This window comes from Xiphophorus couchianus, chromosome 6 (genome assembly GCF_001444195.1).
Source record: "Xiphophorus couchianus chromosome 6, X_couchianus-1.0, whole genome shotgun sequence".
NCBI lineage: Eukaryota > Metazoa > Chordata > Actinopteri > Cyprinodontiformes > Poeciliidae > Xiphophorus > Xiphophorus couchianus.
The window spans coordinates 18,615,401-18,621,400 of NC_040233.1; positions in this window are offsets into that span (position 1 = coordinate 18,615,401).

Sequence of the window (6,000 nt, forward strand, 5' to 3'; positions counted from 1 at the left end):
ACAAAGCAAAACAAGCCAAGCAATAAAGCAAATGTCCTTATGATGGATGGTGACTTTTTGGTGACTTTTATTTTTCATCTTCTGGAAAACTGATTATTTACACAGATGCTCAATTTTCTTACAAATACATTTTAAATCACTCTTAAGACATGCACATGTATACAACCAGGAAGAGCACATAAAATCTGACCTGCACATCAAAATATATCTTGATAGTTTCCTTGTATATGTCAAAGTTTGTCAGAAAAACATAACCATTTGTCTCAATGAAGGAAAACAATCTCCCTCTTAATCTAAAAATGAAATAAAAGAAACATGTATTTGCACTACAGCTCCGGAATAAATGTGGCTGCTTAATATTTTTAAATTATCTTACAACTGAACTGTGTGTCAATTTAAGTTTTTTTCTTATATTTCTACTAAAAGGTCAAAGAAATATAATGTAACTAAATGTATGAAACAACACGTTATATAACAATACAATTATAACAGAATTTTATTTTCTGTCTTACAGTTTAGACCAAATATTAACACCCCTATATAAAGGGATGCAAATTTAAAATATATGCTAATGTTTTTCTCACTTTGACATTAGTCTAAGCTTTCACGCTTAGGTCAGTTGGGATAGCGCAGATTATTTTAAGACAGAAGTCATAATGGCTGTCCTCCCAGCCTTTTGATTCACTAAAATATCTTAATTAGCCTTGAAAGATGACAAACATGCTGCCTGGGTCATGCTCACCATCATCCAAATTGCATTTCCATGCCTCCACATGACAATTCAAGCGCCTGTCAGGTGCTGCCGTTGAGGGCAATGCTCCATATAAACCCCAAAGGAAGAAATAATTAGTCAGTCCTGCCTTCGGAGCCAGAAGAAAGTCCCTCATCATGGCTGTGAGGACTGTTTTTGTGTCATTCCTTCTCTTTTTAGGAATGTGCATCATCATTACAAGCGGAAGACCAGCTCCATCTTCAAACGCTTTCTGCAGAATTATCTGGTAAGGGAGTGTTTGTCTGTGTGTATAGTGTTTAGCAAAGTGTTGTGCATGGAGTCAGTCTTCTAACTGTGATCTGATCCAGGTTATTTGGAGTTCCATGTGATCAGGTTAACATGGCCATTGTGACTGGCATAAAAGACGACAAGAAGTCATACAAGGTATAAAAAAATGTACAGTACTGCTTTCAGAGTTGTATGGATTCATAGAGGCTAAAAACATTTCTGTCTTCTACCCCAGCTTGGCCCGGTAACACCAGATCAAATTCTAGCCAATCACACTGCCAAAGATGGTGAAATTGCAAACCTTAATTTCACGATAGGCTCTACAACCCTGAGCATGGGCTGTCATGTACAGGTGAGGCAAATGTCTCTTGAGTTCAAGCCATTTTTAACTCGATTATATACTTTTAAACTCTTGTTAAAACAAGAGCAAAAAAAAGTCTAAGCTAAATGTTTTTCCTTTATGTATGGGTTCATATCTGTTCAGGGTTCCTCAGTGTCTCCATTTTGGTTCAGCCCATTTGATAATGGAACAAATTACTGCAACCTCAACACAATTATAAAAGGTTGGGTTTTGCACTTGGATAAATAATAATCAGCATGACAAATTTTCAGTTAAAGAATCATTCCAGTCACAAAATTTTTCAACATTTGCTCACTTGTCATTTTTACTTGTTTTGTCTTTTCTTTGTTCAGGAAGTGGACTCAACAAAACCCCAGGCTTCGTTGAATTCACCAATGAGTGGCTCTGTCTTGGCTTTGGCGCTTCTGTCTGCAAATGAGAAGGAAAACAAAAAAAATGTGTGATTGTGTCCTATTAAAAACAACGAAGCAAAAAGAAGAAAACATGTTTATTCTTTTGCAAAAGCTTTGTTTTGCTGGAGGATTGTCTTGTCTTGTGCATGACTAAATGCACATTTGTTGGAGCGACCATGACAAAGCTGTCATTGTTAAAACTCAAATCTCTCCATATGAACTAAGATTAATGATTAAAAAGTGTGAATAAATATTTACTTGATGAAAATACTGTTGTCTTTGTCTGAAAAATCTACAAGATTATTTTCTTGTATTCTTTTTATTTTCCAAAGAATGACAACAAAATCCTGCACTACAGTCATGCTCACCACAAGATTGTTGTGTTCTCAAACAATTATGCATGTGGATTTGAGATTGTTTTCCATTACTAAAGAAAATTGTTGCATTTGCAGCACCCACAGCCTGCTGACTGTTCTACAGCCTGGAGAATAATTGCATGGTTATTATTTTATGTGTTACAATGGCTTAGACCACATAAATATATTTCAGGAGTTGGGCAGAAAAGTCAATAGAAGAATTGTTTGAAAGAATTCAGAGAAATGATTCTTAGCTCTAGAACAAATTATTTCTTGATGTGACAAATTCAGCAGAAATATGTTTTGGGTTTGTTTTGCATTTTGTGTACTTATATGCTTTCATCTTTATTGTTTGAGTTTAACAATTGATTTTGGCAATAACATTGTTTTCTTTTTACTTGTTTAAAGCCAAAGTAAACAATTAGAAATTTTCTAACGCATGACCAGGACAGACATATTATTTTGCATTTGTTTTTGATCATGTAAAATGTATATTGAAGCAATAAAGTTCAATGTGATGGCTAACTTGTGGCTGTCAGATGATTCAGGACGTGACTATCTTGTCTGCATTAACAACAACATGGCGTAAGAATGATGCTATTAGTTTAACACAGTGGTGTCTTTATGCATTCTGTAGCCTGAACATAAAATCTGAAGGGAAATTATATCAAATGAGACATGAGGCTTCAGAGATTGAACTGAAACTATAAAACAAACAACATAGATTCGGCAGCACAGATTTATAAAATTATATGTTTAAAACATGACTAGTGGGGCTTTTTTGCGATTCACTGTATAGTACAGTATATTACAGAATTTGACCCTTTTTGTACAGGAAGGGTCAAATTCTGGCCTGGAATCTTTCTGCATGAAGTTTGCATATTATCTGTGTATGCATGGGGTCACTGCTAGTATTGTGGTTTCCTCCAACAGCCTAAAACATGTCAATTGGTTACTCTAATTGCCCCTAGGAATGAGTTTATGTATGCACAGATGCCTACCCCAGGCCTCACTGTCAGCGGTGTGTTAAGTTGACAAATATTTTACTCAAATAAGAGTATCCTTCTTCAAAATAATATTACTCAGGTAATTTATAGACTAAAACTACTTTGAGAAATACTTTTTTTAAAATCACCCAAGTAACTGTAATTAATTACTACCCTGATCTGGTCTCTGTTTTGTCCTGTGAAGGACTGACAACCTGTCTAAGTTCTACAGCCCTCTCTCTCTCTCAGTGACTGCTCTAGACAGGAATCATTAAACTGGTATAGATACTAAAAAAAAAAATTATTTGAGAATAATTTTTAACAACACAAATTTAATGTCCTTTTATTTTATTTCTGAGCATATGTCCGAGATCCTACCTGATAATATAAATACAACAGTGTGAAGAATAAAAAGACAGCAAAAAGACAGGGGCAGATTTAAATTCCAGCTTTTATTATTTATTTTTTAAGTATACGCATAGAAGTAAATTCCACCACGTAAAAGAAAGATCAATTTTATTCTTTATGGTTCAAAAGGCGATTTGAATGAATTTTTTTATGTGACTGGTATTCTAAAGCCTTTCTTTAAGCTTTGCATTTGGCCATCCCGTATCCCAGACAGGCCCATTCATTTGTCATCTCCATGAAGCCTGGAGCTGAGGTGAGTCCGCTCGCTAGAAGTAGAACATTGAGGAAACAAGCAGCTCTGTTATAACAAGCACATGTTTTGAAGTAATACTGTCCAGAATAAGGGTTTCTTCCAGTATGTTTGCTTACCTGACAGCAGCTTGTACAAATTGCAGTAATTAAGACCATCATCAAGAAGACTGGTGAATCCAAGAGAGATGGACTGAGCCTACAGACCAGATTAGGTAGTCAATTAAAAATAATGGTAATGAACAACTGTTTTAAGAGTTTCTGTGCTTGCTGATTTAAGATATATGTATCATTAGATTTCGATGTTCTTCTTTTAGATAAAAAAAGAAGATAATTGTATAACAAAAATCTACTGAAATCAAACTGCAAAACAAATGTCAAACATTTCTATAAATCATCTCCAACACAAATCTTTTACTCACAGAAACACGGCAGCCTCCAGTTAAGATGGTGGGACTGAAGGAGAAGGTGATGTTCTGAGCAGTGATGCCATCAGGGGAAGTGTGGTTTGCTTTGATTTTCAAAGGAGTTGCCAAAGAGAGCTGTAAAACAAGGCAGCCCAGAACATTACACCAGATCCTTTCATTTATTTAAGAAGAATAAAAAACTTGTGCTCTGTTACCATATACTCAGGGCTGAAGGCTTGGATTTGCTGTGCAATTGTGGTGCTGATTTTTGCACAAGGTGTTGCAAAGAGCCTAGGAAAAAGAGGGTTTTTGGGGGGTTTTTTTAGCACATACGATGAAATCAAAATTCAGATTTAGTCAAGCAAGATAGAGGGGGGAAAGAAATGTACTCACCATAATGCTCTGCAGAAAGCATGGTAGGGAACAGGAAAGGGGAAAGGATCCAGAGGAACAGCGACCAAGCAACCGAACAGGCCTAAAAGGAGAGCAGAGGCCAGCAGCACAGTCTTCATGGTGTCTTTCTTCAGAAGAGGGAAAGTATTTGTACAACTTGCTTCCTCGCTCAATAAATTATGAATGAGTAAGAGGGCTGCAAGCCAATTTATACATCAGGCTTGTCATGAGGCGCAGCAATGGAGCTTGAAATTGATTTGTGTGACTGAAGTCTTGTGGTTATTGTCTGACCAAGTGTTGAATTCTGCTGATTTTCTTCAATTAAACAACAAAGTCAATCTTGATGAACAAATCAGTTCTTAAAGATATTTTTAATTTTGTCATAAAATGTTTCATTGATTTTGTTCCCCTTTTGGAAGAAAAAAAAATCTAGTAAAAATTATGCATATAATATAATTTATGTGTAGTATAAAAGAAATATTAGATCTGATTTTTAATTACTAAAACTGTACTTCTCTCAGTTCTTCTGTTTTTCTTTGTCACACTTAAGTTTTAGCATTATTTTTATTCCTTTCTATATTAGACAAAACTACACTGCGTAAATACAAAGAAGCTGTTTAAATTATATTTTTAATTTATTAAGAGAAAAGATGTATCCAAAAACAAATTCTAGAAAAAAATACAAAGCATACAAAGTCTTACTTCTGTCTCCAACTTGACAAAACGATGACTTTTTGGAAGGTTTGTTTCCAGTTAAATTTGTGGAGATTACCAGAAACCACATAAATGAGAATATAACAAACTGACATGGTGGTGGTATGATAATATAGGTATGCTTTGCAGCTTCAAAACCTAGACAGCTTTCCGTAATTGATGAAATCATACATTCTGTTCTCTTGAAGAAAATCATAATAGAAAATGTTTAACTTTCAGCTGAGTACATTTGGGTTCTGCAGGAGGATGTTTATCCAAAGCCCACAAAGTAAATGCATCTCTGAATACCTCAAAAGAAAATGTTGGGTGTCCTAGTCAAAGTTCAGACTTGAGTCTGTCAAAGATGATTTGGTATGTTGAGTGACTAAACAAAAGTGGGGTTATAATTTCCAACCATCCAATCTAACACCATCTGATTGGTCAACACCACCTGATTTCCCTTTGCCTCTATATCTGTGAGCCATTTTAAATCAATAATATTTATGTCTGTATAACACAAATGGATCAGTTCCTCAAAGAATCAAATTATACCTAAGAAAAATGTCCAACATTCTTTTTTCAGAATACATCATTCTTCTAACTGGGTTAGGAAATTGGACTTATCATCGGTTAACAAAGAAGTTTATTCTCATTTTTTTCTCATGACTTATACATATATACTTATATATATAAGTATGTATATTTTATACTTTTATGTATAGTATAAAGGTATACTATACATATAGCATACTTTT